The 14926-nt window shown below is 44.3% G+C and overlaps 1 protein-coding gene across 2 annotated transcripts in view; it reads right to left on the reverse strand.

The window, feature by feature from the left end:
- PDE8A (phosphodiesterase 8A) overlaps nucleotides 1-14920 on the reverse strand; it is a 160221-nt gene extending 145301 nt beyond the window's left edge. For both annotated transcript variants that reach the window (XM_040493557.1, XM_040493556.1), the window contains exon 1: nucleotides 14906-14920. The gene's annotated coding sequence lies outside the window, so the exon portion shown is untranslated. The remainder of the gene's footprint in view (nucleotides 1-14905) is intronic.
- Between the last annotated feature and the right edge of the window lie 6 nt (nucleotides 14921-14926).

Below are 14926 nucleotides of genomic sequence, written 5' to 3' on the forward strand. Positions count from 1 at the left end.
CACATTCATATGGCGCCCAGTGCCACACAGATCGCTCTCTGGTCTTATGAGGGGAAACTGATGCAAGAGGCAGGGATCAGCTTCTCATCACCCTAACCCAGTGTGCAACCTGAGCATCCATAATGGTGGGTCAGTCAGATCTTCTGTGTCTTCTGATGGGATTCATGGATCACCAATGATGTGTTCTAGCCAAATATACGTAACTTTCATCCATTTTAGGTTCAACTTCCAGTTTACGAGAAATAGAGCAGAAAGAAAGCAAGCTAAATGACACCACAAGGAAACCGGAAGACAACTCCAGAATTTAGGACAAAGTGGTCAGGTGTCTTTAACAGGTCAGTGTGACAAAAAGTAGGGAGAAGGGGAAGGGACGTGCTAGCTTAAAAGAGATGGAAGGATCTTACCAAGCAGATGCAGTGCAGAGGACATTTCTGAGATCACAGGGGTATCGGTGGAGTCTGTTATGGGTATGAGATAAAACACTACTAAAATGGAAATGTACAGATTGGCTCAAAAAAGGCCATGGCAAAACAATATGTACTTATGGTGGTTCCTCAAAAAGTGAAAAGTAGAATCACCATATAACCTATCAGCTCCACTCCTGGGTGTATATACATTCAAAAGAATTGAAAGCAGGAACTTGAAGAGATCTGTAGGACCATGTTCACAGCAGCACTATTTAGGATAACCAAAAGGCAGAAGCAACCGAAGTGTCCGTCAGTGGATGGAAGGATAAACAAAGGGTGGTATAAACACACAGTGGAGTGTTACTCGGCCTTAAAAAACACAATGAAATTCTGAGACAGGCTACAACACGGATGAATCCCCAAGACACATCAAGTGAATCAAGACAATCACAAAAGTACAAATACCCTATGATGCCACCTGTATGAGGTACCTAGAGCAGTCAAAAGTCGAATCATGGCTGCCAGGAACTGGGCGGGGGGGGGGGGGGGAGAAGGAATGAGGAGCTGGTATCTAATGGGTATGAGGTTTCAGTTTTGGAAGACGAAAAGGTTTTAGAGACAGGTGGCGACGATGGTCGCACAAGAATGTGGTTGCACTTCACGCCACTGAACTGTACACACGAAAATGATGAAAATGGTAAATTTTATGTTAGAGTACGCTTCGCCATAATTTTGTTTTAAAAAGTACATAGTATATGACCTGATTTCAGTGAAATGAAAATGTGCACATATGAACAGAAAAAGTCTGGAAGGATACATGCTAACATGTTATAATAAATGATCTCTAGGTTGTGAAAACTGCATTTCAGCGTTTGTTAATTTTCTACAACACCTGTACTATGTATTACTTCTGTAACAGAGATGATGCTGTATAAAGCAAACAGAAAAAGCATTCAGAGTGCTACATTTGATTCCATTATATATATATATATATATAATATATAATTAAAAAAAACTACATTCAATAAAAAGGAAAAGGCTGGAGAAAAAGATCTGCAATAAGCATGAGATCAAAACTTAATTCCCAAGCATATTTAAAAAGCTCTTACAAATAAAAAATTTTAAACTCTAAAGCCCAAAGAGAGAAACAGGCAACAGGCTTGAACAAGGAAGCACCAGTTCCGTTGAAGAGTTCAACGGTTGAAGAGTTGAAGAGTTCAAGGGTCCAAAACACTCTTGGGGAAAAAAAAACAAAACAAAGATGAAAAACAATAAATGAAATAAACTCAAATTAGGGGCACCTGGGTGGCACAGTCGGTTAAGCGTCCGACTTCAGCCAGGTCACGATCTCGCGGTCCATGAGTTCGAGCCCCGCGTCAGGCTCTGGGCTGATGGCTCAGAGCCTGGAGCCTGTTTCCGATTCTGTGTCTCCCTCTCTCTCTGCCCCTCCCCCGTTCATGCTCTGTCTCTCTCTGTCCCCAAAAAAATAAACGTTGAAAAAAAAATTAAAAAAAAAAAAAAGAAAGAAACTCAAATTAAAATACCAATAAAATACCATCTCTCACAATCAGATTGTTGACAGGAAAGCCTAACAAGCACTCTCAGGCGCTCCTGTGATATTAAAATGTAATCACATCTTTCTGGAGGGCAATTTAAGCATATATATCAAGAGCTTGTACAAGTTACAATATTATGAACCACTGATACATGAAACACAGATAAAATCTCAAAAACAGACTGGTGAGTGTTCCCTAAGAGTACATACCTACTAACTAATTCTGTGTGTGTATGTGTTTGTGCCCATGTGTGTTTGTTCCAGAACAGGCAAAGCTAACCTACGTGCGGAAAACAATCAGAAGGGTGCTCGCAGAGACTGTGGGGAAAGAGTACATGAGAAGGGGAATGTGGGAACTTTCTGGGGTGATGACAATGTTGTATACCCTGACAGAGGTTCCGATTACACAGATGCATTAGTCAAAATGCAGCAAATGTACGGTAAGTATTTGTGCATTTCACTGCAGTGTGTAAATGTTACCTCAGAAGGAAAAAAATACTGAACCCTAATGATACGCATGTTGGAGCATTTAAGAGAAAGTGTACTGATGTCTACAATTATTTAAAAAAAAAATTTTTTTTTAACATTTATTTACTTTTGGGAAACAGAGACAGAGCATGAACAGGGGAGGGGCAGAGAGAGAGGGAGATGGAATCTGAAGCGAGCTCCAGGCTCCGAGCTGTCAGCACAGAGCCCGACACGGGGCTCGAACTCATCATGAGCCATGAGATCGTGACCTGAGCCGAAGTCGGATGCTTAATCGCCTGAGCCACCCAGGCGCCTCGGTCTGCAATTATTTTAAAATGCATCAAAGAAAAAGGAGATGGATAGAAGGACGGGTAGTTGGATAGATGTGATAAAGCAAGTATAGTAAAATGCTAATGTAAAAATACAAGAGTTAGGTATACGAGTGTCCACCGGAAAACTCCTTCAAGAATGCTGCATATTTGGGGTAGCTGGCTGGCTCAGTCAGTAAAACATGTGGCTCTTGATCTCCAGGTCATAAGTTCAAGCCCCACAATGAATACAGAGAAGAAAGAAAAAGAAAGGAAGGAAGGAAGGAAGGAAGGAAGGAAGGAAGGCAGGAAGGAAGGAAGGAAGGAAGGAAGGAAGGAAGGAAGGAATAAAGAAGAAATGTTGTATAGTTGAGATTTTTCATAATATTAAGTGTTAAAAATACTAAAAAATAGCGAACAGCCATGAGGCAGCCTTCTGGAGTATTGGAAATGTTCTATCTCAATTTGTTTGTTATATGTGGCACATGTGGGTAAAATTTTATCAAGCTGTACACTTTAAGATTTTGTACACTTTGCTTACTGCATTTACACCTCAGAAAAGTGTTTTAAATGAACAGCAATCTGAATTAGGACACTGAAGTGTGCATAATTGGGGCACCTGGCAGGCTCAGTCGGTAGATCATCCTACTTTTTTTTTATTATTAAAAAAATTTTTTTTAATGTTTATTTATTTGCTTTTGAGGGAAAGAGAGAGAGCACAAACAGAGGAGGGACAGAGAGAGAGAGAGGGAGACACAGAATCCGAAGCAGGCTCCAGGCTCTGAGCTGTCAGCACACAGCCCGACGCCGGGCCTGAACCCGTGAACCTCGAGGTCATGACCTAAGCCAAAGTTGGATGTTTAACTGACTGAGCCACCCAGGTGCCCCAGATTATCTGACTCTTGATCTCAGGGTCATGAGTTCAAGCCCCACATTGGGTACAAAGCCTATAATTAATTAATCAATTAATTTTTAAAAATACAGTACATTTAATTAACATCCTCAAAAGGATAAGGGAATATGCTGCAACCAAAACACATGAATAAGCAGTAATGAAGGGAACAAAGCATAAATCTTGAAGACAAAGACTGTCTGATCTAAGAGCTCCATAGGGCCAGAGAGCGGGCAGGCCTTGAGGGCTGAGTCAAAGAGCCTCAAGCCCAGGCTCAGCAGCCCTCTGGACTCCCGCACAGAGATGGGAAAAGGAAGCAGAGACACAGAGGACAGATCCAGAAGAATCTAAAACCCACCATCTGGAGAGAGCTGTAGAAGGAAAGGAGGAAATGCAAGAGGGACATTTGAGGAAATAATAGTTAAATGTTTCCTAGAGCTAAAGAACAAAACTGTTCAAAAACTCATTTTAATCACAGTTACTTAAAGTCATCTACATGGACATAGGAAACACACCACCATTTTCTGAGAAGTATCTCCTGATTGTGCAATTTCAGTGATCCTTGCTCCTTTCCCTATTTTTCAAGTTGTCTGCAATGAACATGACTTTTACAACAAGGAAAGGTAACAGTTTACTTTTATAAAACAAATCCAGAATCAAGAGACAAGAGAGGCTTCTCAAAATCTCCCACCTCTTGGGGCGGCTGGGTGGCTCAGGCGGTTGAGCGTCCGACTTCGGCTGAGGTCATGATCTTGCAGTTCAGGGGTCCGAGCCCCGCGTCGGGCTCTGTGCTGACAGCTCAGAGCCTGGAGCCTGCTTCGGATTCTGTGTCTCCCTCTCTCTGCCCCTCCCCCACTCCCACTCTCTCAAAAATAAATAAAAAATTAAAAACCAAACAGAAACCAACAACAACAAAACCTCCCACATCTCCTTCCTCTGGCTTCTGCCCTGTGCTATCCCAGTGAACCTGCTTCTAAGTGCTCACCACAAACATGGGTACGTTACTTGATCTCTTTACATTTTTGCTTCTTTAGATCTTCAACAGGGACAATAAAATCCCCCCTTCCTGCCTCACAGGAGTTTGGGGAGCATCAAATGAGGTGATATATAAAACTAGCACTTGGTGAGCCACTGAGGGCTATAGAAATGGCTACATGTTATCACAACTTCGAAGCTGGTAAACCCTAAAATGAGTCACCCTCCACCGCCAGCACCCCTCACTCCCCAAATCCAATCTGTCCTCTGGCCTACCAGATTTTCCTTTGCTCATTCCCTCCTTCCCAACCCACTGCATGACATGAATTATACCTGGTCTTATCTTGTGCCCAAACCACAGCCCCAGGCCCTGCCTTCCCTCACCCACCCCTCACAACTTCCTCCTAAACCTTCACCTTCATAAAATACGCTTATTTTAGAAGGCCCCTGCTGAAAACAAGAAGCCTTTGGGAGTTGTCAAGGTTTGTAGGATGGACTTCACAACCTCTTCACCCTGGCTTTTGGGTCCTCCCTCCCACACATGGTCAAGTTCCTCAAATTCTGCAACAAGCCAACACCTCCCACCCCAGGCAATCCCCCATCCTGTACCTATCTAGGTCCTCCCGGCCTTTCCCAGGCAGAGGGGAAGGGGTTGACCCGGGCTCTCTCTGCACCTTTTGACCAATCCAGATCTAGCTCCTGCCAGTTCTCTAAACACCCTCTCCATCCCTCGGGTGCAATCCTCACTTCACTTCCGGGTCAGAGGCCTGCCCCCCTTTCCTTATGCCCCGAGGGCAGGGCCTGGCAAAGTCCTCTGACATCCTCTATACTAGGCCCTGGAATTGATCTGCTAATCATTCTAGTACTTAAACTTTCTTTGCCTAACTGGATTTCATAGGAATTATTTCTTCGGTTCTCTTTGTAGCTTTGATATCTATGTGTATATCATATCTTTTTTTTTTCAATTTTTTTTTAAACGTTTTATTTTTGAGACAGGGAGAGATAGAACATGAACGGGGGGATGGTCAGAGAGAGAGGGAGACACAGAATCTGAAACAGGCTTCAGGTTCTGAGCAGTCAGCACAGAGCCCTACGCGGGGCTCGAACTCACGGACCGTGAGATCGTGACCTGAGCCGAAGTCGGACGCTTAACCGACTGAGCCACCCAGGCACCCCTGTGTATATCATATCTATTCCCACATAAGATATTGTTTAGCTATTATGCTTTAAATAAAAGGCTGTGCTTCATAAATTCTTCTAGAACTTCTTCCTCTCAACATTAAGTTTTTGAAATTGACCTATGTTGATACCTACAGCTATAAACCATTCATTTTCAAAGCTATAAAATATCTCTTTTTGATATATTTGAGTACCTCACAACTTATTTACCCATTATATCGTTGATGGATATTTAATAAAACATTTGCTATTAGAAGCAATGCTATCATGAACATTCCTGTGCATGTTCCTAACTCACATGTGTTAAGTTTCTAGAGTGAAGCTGCTAGGTCACAGGGTCACACAATCAACCGTACCTGGTAATGACAATGGTCTTCCCCAGTGGATGACATACTTCTACCTACAGCGCTGAAGACTGCCTCAAAATACTGTCAAGCATTTAAATGTTTGCCAATTCATGGGTGTAAAATGTTATTTCACTGTGGCTTTAATCTGCATTTCCCCAATGGGGTCAAACATCTTTTCATGTGTTTATTAGCCATTTGGTTTCCTCTATAATAACAGGCCTGTTCCTGTCTTTAACTGTTTTTCAACCTGGCTGTCTTTTTCTTAATTGACGCGCAGGAGTTCTATATATTCTGGGTGGTCATCCTTTATTGGTATTGTGTGTTACAAATTTCTTCTTCCAGACGATGGCTTTCCTTCCTTTTCACTCTCTTTTGATGAGAAGTACTTTAAGGTAGTTGAATTTATCAACCCTTTCTTTTCTGGTACATCGTTTGTGTAAGTTGTTTAATAAACCCTTCCTTACCCAGAGGTCATGAAAGGATTTATATTTCCTTTTAAGAAAAAAGTGTTAAAAACTTCAAAAAGGAAGTTATATAAGTGGTCCATAAGCACATAAAAAGTACTCAAAATTATTAGCCATCGAGGAAATGCAAGTCAAAACCACAATGAGAAACCACCATACATCCACCAGGATGGCTAAAATTAGGAACCTGGTAACACCAAACTGTGGCAAGGATGTGGAGCAACCGAACCTTTACTACCCTTTGTTGGCAGGAGTGTGAAATTGTAGAACCACCTTGGGAAAGGTCAGGCAGCTTCCTAAAAAGCTGAACATACAGCTATCCTATGATCCCGCAATTCTGCTTGGTATTTCCCCAAGAGAAATGAAAGCATACGTCCACAAGATAATTTCTACTAGAATATTCACAGCAGCTTTATGCATAATCGCCAAAAATCAGAAACAGCCCTGTTGTTAACCGTCACAAGAGAATGGAGAAGTGGAATGGGATGGAGTCCTACAGCAGAATACGACTCAGCAAGAAAAAGAACAGGCTACCGATGCATGTGACACAGACCAATCACAGATATACTGGGCTGAGTGCAAGGAGCCTTACACAAAAGAATACATGTTTTAAGATTCTATTCCTATGAAGCCTAGAATAGGCACAAAAAATATATATATATATATAATGGCTAAAAATCACATCAATGGCTGCTGGTAGGTGGGGTTAGGAATGGGGAAGGAGCACGACCTGAGAACTTGCTGAGGGCACAGTAGTATTCCGCATCTGGGCAGAAATCTGCATTTAGATGGTGCATACATTTGTCAAACAAAAAGGAAGCAAATTTATGGGGCGCGTGGGTGGCTCAATTAAGCGGTTAAACATCAGACTTTGGCTCAGGTCATGAACTCTCAGTTCCTGAGTTCGAACCCTGCATCGGGCTCTGCACTGACAGCGTGAAGCCTGCTTGGGATTCTCTCTCTGCCCCTCCCCGCCCCCACAATTTTTCTCTCTCTCTCAAAATAAATAAACTTAAAAAAAAAAGGAAACAGGGGCGCCTGGGTGGCTCAGTCGGTTAAGCATCTGGCTTCGGCTTAGGTCGTGATCTCACAGTTTGTGAGTTCGAGCCCCGCATCGGCTCTGTGCTGACAGAGCATTTTGGAAGCATCTGGGTGGCTCAGCTGGTTAAGCTTCCAATTCTTGACCTCAGCTCAGGTCTTAATTTCAGAGTGAGTTCGAGCCCTGCATTGGGCTCTGTGCTGGATGTGAAGCCTACTTCAAAACAAACCAAAACAATTAAAAAAAATTTTTTTTAAACATTTATATATTTTTGACAGACAGAGACAGAGCATGAGCAGGGGACGGGCAGAGAGAGCGAGACACAGAATTTGAAGCAGGTTCCAGGCTCTGAGCTGTCAGCAACAAGCCTGACGCGGGGCTCGAACTCACAAGCCATGAGATCATGACCTGAGCCGAAATCGGACGCTTAACCAACTGAGCCATCCGGGGGCCCCACAAACAAACAAATTCTGAACTCTAGTAAGTGACAGGTGTACTGAAGTGTTCAAGGATTAAGTACACTGATATGTGGAACTTTGAAATGCATGCAAAAATAAAACAGATTGCAATGGACAAAGGCACAGAAAGATGTGACAAAGCAAATACAGGAAAACATTCACTGCAGCATCTAGGAGGCAGGGAGAAAGGGGTATACATTCTTTCAACTTTGCTGTAGGTTTGAACATTTTCACAATATCAAAGGACAAAAACATATTTTCAAATGGAAGAGACCGGCTTTAAAAAATAAGATCTATTTGGGGCGCCTGGGTGGCTCAGTCGGTTAGGTGTCCAACGTCGACTCAGGTTATGAGCTCATGGTTTGTGGGTTTGAGCCCCGCGTCAGGCTCTGTGCGGACAGCTTGGAGCCTGGAGCTTGCTTTGGATTCTGTGTGTGTATGTGTGTGTGCGTGTGTCTCCCCTCCCCTGCTCATGTTGTCTCGCTCTCTCTCTCTCAACAATAAACATTAAAAAATTTTTTTTTAAATAAGACCTATATCAGCAAAGTCTGCCTTTGAGAAAGGTGACTGAAAGAAAAAGATCAATCGTTACATGTGATAGTGCCTTGGAGTTTGCAAAACACTTTTACACCAATTATTTTAAGTGATCCTCACCAAAACCTGGGTATTCTAGCCTCATTTACACTTGAGAAAACTTGGGATCAGAATCTGGCAAATGTCACACAGCAGGTGCCCGACGGAGCTGGACCTAAAAGCGAAGGTCTCAGGCGCTTCTTCCTGGGTTCCTTCAAACACACCTCACTGGGGAGCTGCCATCATCTCCAAAAGGCTGAAGGCCACATGGAAACTGCCCACGTGCCACTAGGAGCTGAAGGGGCTACGGTCGCTAACAGCGCGGGCAAGAGACACGAGCAGACAGTGAAACAGCACGACTCAACACCCCAAATCTACTCCAAACCCATTCAGAACAAAAGCACTGGCAGGCCGCACACTGAGCTCTCTGAGGCCATCTTCAAACCTTAGGGACCTCTGTGACATCCTTCCCGTCTGGGTGGACGGAGCCTTCCCGTCTGGGCGGCGTACGGTGCCTAAGACACTGCAACACAAAACTTGTCACAACACTTCTCTGTCAAGACGCTCCGCCACTCTCCTTTCCAGAGCAGAACCACAGGAGAACAGAAGGAGGGGACCCAGGAACATTGCTCAACGCGAACACGGCCAAAATTGAAGGCAAAAGCTTTTAGTAACCACCCCGCACATTAATCACTGGCTGCAGGGTATTTTGGCTTTTTGTTAAAGCACATACAACACACCCCGACACTTTTTGTTAATTTAAACAAGGTGAACTAGACCTGTGGAACGTGAACGAAAGCCCTTTCGGCCTTAGAGACCGGTGTATTATTTATCCAAACATTCACTGAGTGCGCCAACCACTTCGGGAAATGTAATGAAATCAGGACAGAGTCCTTGTCCTCAAGAGGCCTGTAATCCAGCAGGAGGCTCAGGACAGATCTCCCAGGCCTACTTGGCCTACAGGGGAAGATCTAAGAGCAGAGAAAAGAGAGTTCAAGTACAACCAGAGGCTCAAGAAAGATTTCAGCCGGGCCTTGAAGATGCAGACATGCAGAGCTGGGGGTGGGGAGTGTGGTGCTCTGGGCAAAGGCTGATGGGAAGAAATAGCTCCGAGGGGGCTCCTGGCTAAGGAAGGCCACCTGAAGCCTGAGCAGGAGGAAGGGAGGGTGAAAAGGACTCCCTAGGGATGCCTGCCAACTCTTGTCAGAGAGCAAAGAGAACAAATTAGAGGGCCCCACAGACGTCTGACTTCGGGAGTTAGCCGGGGCAGGGCCAAATATGGCTGCGACTCTGACGAGAGCGGGAACCCAAGGGAGGGCTGAGTCAATTTCCCCAGCAAGTCATGACTTAACAAAACCCTGATAATGTGCATTCAAGACTCCTGCTCAAAACCCAGGTGGACCTGTGACACCTGCAGCCTGGCAGAAAGCCAGAGGATAGGAAATGTAACGGAGAGAGGGAGTTAACAGAGAACAGCCCGGGAGCAATGGGTTGGAATCCCTAACTGTATATGCCTAACTGTAAAAGCGTGGGTGAGTTTCCAACCTACAGCGTCTTATCTGCAAACGGGAAATGACACCCGTCGTCTCCCAGGATTCCACGGATTACATGAGATAACATCGGTAATACATACATGCAGCACAATGCCCACAACATCAAAAGCATCCAAGGAACGGTGGGTATTGCGTCTATGAGTAGTCTGCACTCCAGGAACTTCCGAGTCCGGGCCTCCTACCACGCTTCACGGTATTGAGAAACCAGGCTGAAGCCACTGACCTTGGACAAGACCAAAGGATTACTCATGTCCTAAGCAACTTCTCCCTCGGCTCTTTGATTTTTAATTAAAAAAAAAAAAAAAATCTGTCCTTTAAGGCATTTTAGGTTATCCTGAGACACCTGCCTCACCCTGTACACTCACATCATGAACCTTCTGGTACAAGGGGAAAAACCAGCATCATGAGCCACTTCACAGGGAGCATCTGTGCCAGAAGGGACCCAGGCCTCATCCCAGCCCAACACCAGTCTGGGCTGATAAGAGTTGTGACACTCAAAACATCTATCTTAAGAAACACACTTCAAGTTACAGGGTAATGACAGTGCTACAACAGTTTAGAATATGCGTGCAAAGTACCATATACATAATAAGAGTTCGAGAAAATGTAAAAAGCATTATCTTTATAGCCAGTCCTAGCCGGATAATAAGATTCTATATACCAAAAGGCTTAAGGACACAATGATGAGAGAAGGGATGGCCCTGAGCCACAGAGATAAATGACAGTTACTCATTCCAGGAACAGAAAGTTAGGTCTCACTCTGTCAACTACACTTTCAGAAGGAAACTTTCAATAATTCCATAATCCACCAAGAATCAGTGACCCCTAATGGGGGGCGGGGGGGGGAGGGGAAATCAGGCAGATCACACAAACAGAAATTTGCTTCAGTTAGGGAAATATAAAAATTTCATTAATGCACTCTGTACATTAAGAGCAGGCGACAAATTTTATTCCATGGCTAAGAAACACCAAGAAACTACTAAACTCTGGATGAGCAGGCTGGTTAGTTTGGCCAGTTTTGAGGAAGAAGGGAAGAAGGGGAAGGTAGTGAAAAATCAGAGAAAATCGGGCGAAGGAAAAGGGAAGGACAGAAGCAGACTAGAGACAGAACAGAGAGTCCGTGTGAGCGGATTCTGAGTGCTGAAGCCAGCAACCCTTGGTGACAGGTTAGTGGAGAGCCACACTACTGTCACCTGTTGTGTACTGCCCACCCAGCTGCACTAATCCTTAAATCTGTGGAGGGAGATCTACCCTGCTCACCAGGGTGGAAATACATTATTTATTCCTTGGTATAAATGCTCCTAAGGGGCAATAACCAGAAACTTCCATAAAACCAAATCTAAATCCTTCAGCCTCCACTCTAGTTAAAACCGGTTTCTATTTCCTTTATATGGGCTGGGTGCATTTTCCACTTCAATGGCCTGGTTCACACAATTCTTAATTCAACAGATGTCTGTGGAAGGCCCACTACGTAGGGGGCGGGGGGCGGGGGGCGGGCAGCAGTGAACAAAACAGACGTGACTGCCATCCTCACAGAACTGATTAGTGACCACGGGTGGGGGCCGGGGCGGGGGGGAGGCATGGATCATAGCAGTGCAAGGGGCCACTTGCAAAAAGGAGGGGGCCTAGGCTCTCCTCAGACACCCTTGCCCCCACACTCAAATCTTTCAAGGTCAACTCAAGTCCTAGCTAAGGAGAGGGCAAACCAAATAAATCCAAAGGCTGACAAGAAAATATGGAAATGTTACAGTTAAAGCTCACGCTGATTAAAAACCAAACGAAACTCTAAGTGTTCAAACTGAAGACAGCATTCATTATCTGTCACCACATAGACTGTAACTCCCGAAATGAGTAAACAGAACGTTTTTAGTAATACTTAAATAAGTTCATAAAGATGACCCAGCCTAATGTATTCCAAGGCCCTGAAGTACCTTTGGAATCATTAAGAAGCAAATTACATTTACTATGTTTTAATGTTTAGTATATTTCTTGTACTTTGAATATTGGGATCATGTGAGGGATCATGTCCTAACATGTGGCCCAAGACATACCTCAATAAAAAGGCTCTATAACCAAACAAGTTTGGGAACTGCTGACACTCTGAATGCCATTTGGCGATTCCCAGCGTATTTTAGGAAATTCAGTTTTCTGACAAATCCTGCATAAACTTAGTCTGAGCCAGTATTGCCCACACTCATTTGGACATGGCTCCTTTTTTTCATTTAATACCTATTAACGGTCAACAAACTGCTCAGGGAACACATGGGGGATACACTACGGTGTAGGGGACGCGCTGCGTAATTAATTTGAAAACGCGATTATCCGTCTCCCGAGCGTTTTGATGAACTGATGTTTCCTATGTAGGCTAGTAAAATACAAAAACTTCCCCAATGAAATTCTTTTTGAAATTCACTAGGTGAGATGTTTACTGCATTTTTAAGACAAAACATTTTTTAATGAGCCAAAATTGGATCTTAGTGTTTTAATTATAAAGGAACTTAAATTAATCGTATAACGACTTGAGTTTGCTAAATTACTGGAAGCTTATCTTCTCTAAACACGTAGTTCTAGATTTCTAGAGTACATTTGATACTTAATTGTAAAAGATTCATCCTGTTAGTAAAAGATTCATCCTGTTAAAAAATAAAACATGCTGATATTTACCTCTGCCCTATTACCTGAAATGCCTAAATACAAATATCTGTAACTGAGATGTGTATCAACACATGTACAGTTTGTGAATAACAAGCATTTCTGTGGTTGTGGTGTTGTTATTTATAATGGGATTCCTCCTCTGGAAATACTAATATTACCTAAAACCGTATACTGGAGGTTTTAGGGAATAAAATTCCAGTGACTGAAAAGCTTCATCATTCAGTTAACCATAAAGAACCAAGTTCGACACATTCATTTAGCACGTACTATATGCAATATATGCATGCCAATGGATTAGGCACTGTAACGATGCACGCTATCTTTCTGGGCCTCAACTCAAGACAGTGGTCTGACAATGGGACAGAATATGTAAGACTCAAATCAGGGGCTCTTCAGACACTGTGGACAGCGGAAGAACATAGCTGCTACCCTGGAGATGCTAACAAGACACACAGGTGAATTTTAGGACACCTACACCACCATAAAAAGGCCAGTAAGACACAGGGCCTCTTTCTACAAGTGCTGGTTTGGTGACCTAAAAGGTCATTATTAGTTAATGCAAGATAACCAATATTAGATGTGGGTCAAAAATGTGAAAGCCCTTGTTAATTCCATATTCAATTTCACTTGTGTAATGCTTTTTTTTAAGCCAATGAGGTAGGCTTAAAGTAGAAGCATCACACGGATATTAAGAGCAGCTTGGATTAACAACCTAAAACCATCTCAGGTGTCTTCGACAATCTGTAGAAGGAATCCCAACTTCTGGTAATCAGAACAAAGTTAGACTTTCACAGAGGGTACTGGAGGGGTGGGGAAATCACTTCAGCTAGGTTACGCAACCCTAGAAAAAGACTTTTCAGTTTCGTATAGAAAGAGCGTCGTGGACGACTGCTAGAAATTTAACACAGAAAGTGAACAAACGGTATCAAACTTGGGAGGTCTAGCCATCGCCGGTGAGCAAGAAAATCCAGACAATTCTGCAAATGACTTTTAAAAAGCAGCCGCAACTAGAGGGGAGGATGATCAACACTCTGAGGCCATGCACTGCAGAATTCTTTCTTCTGGCTTAATTAAACATAAATGCATGAATTCCAGCTCTAAAATGTCAAATCCAAGAACTGGAAAGCCGCCGCTGTGTGTCTTCGTGAACATCTTTTCCCTTTTTTCCATGATTGTCCCTTTAGAAAAATCTTAACAAACAGTAAAGCCCAGAAACTTTGACAAAACATAAGCCAAGGCGATACACGCCGGAGAAGACACACAATTCTGAAAAACAGTCACAAAATGTCCTAGTAAGACTACTTAATAAAAAATTAACTTTGTTCTGCTGAATGCTTCAAACGTCGCGTGTCTAATAGTATTTTCTCATTACATATGCTTTAAATACACCACGTATGCTAATAACCGTGAACCTCAAATACGTGTGCATTGAAGCAGAGCTGTTGTGGCTTCAGATTACATTTTAATAGTCCCAAAGAAACTGGGAAATTGCAACCGCATGCATGTGCAAAGCTGACGGAGGGGAAAACAAAACAGGGTGGCAGGACCCAGCGCCTCGGCTTCCCAGTGCTAGCCGCCCTTCCCTTAACATCACGAGAACCCAAAGAACAAAGTTCACGCTGATTTAACGTTTCTGGGGCGCGCCACCATATCCCGGGGGTTCCCCGCTCTTGGAAGGCGAATTGACTCGAGCGCCCCGGTCAAGTTCACGGCGGGCCCTGCCAGCTGAGACTTCGGACGGGTCCCAGGAACCGACGCCGCGGCTCGGAGGGCGTCCCGATCGCAACCCTACCGAGGAGGGTCCGAGGACGCGCGGCTCGGTCTGCCCTCGGGACGCTGCCCCGGCCAGCGGGCGCTGGCGCCCGTCAAAGTGACCCAAAGCCCGGCGAGAGGGCACGCGGCCCGGGAGGGCGCCCCGCCCGGCCCCGCCGCGGGAAAGTTGCCGCCCGGCCGGGCCCGACTTTCGCCGCGGACCGCGGACCGCAGCCCCTGAGCCCTCCCCCGCCCCGGCCGCCCGCCCGGCGCCCCTTACCTTCCTGCCGCTGCCGTCGCG

Source organism: Herpailurus yagouaroundi, unplaced genomic scaffold (genome assembly GCF_014898765.1).
Source record: "Herpailurus yagouaroundi ecotype Mexico unplaced genomic scaffold, PumYag 185, whole genome shotgun sequence".
Classification (NCBI taxonomy): Eukaryota; Metazoa; Chordata; class Mammalia; order Carnivora; family Felidae; genus Herpailurus; species Herpailurus yagouaroundi.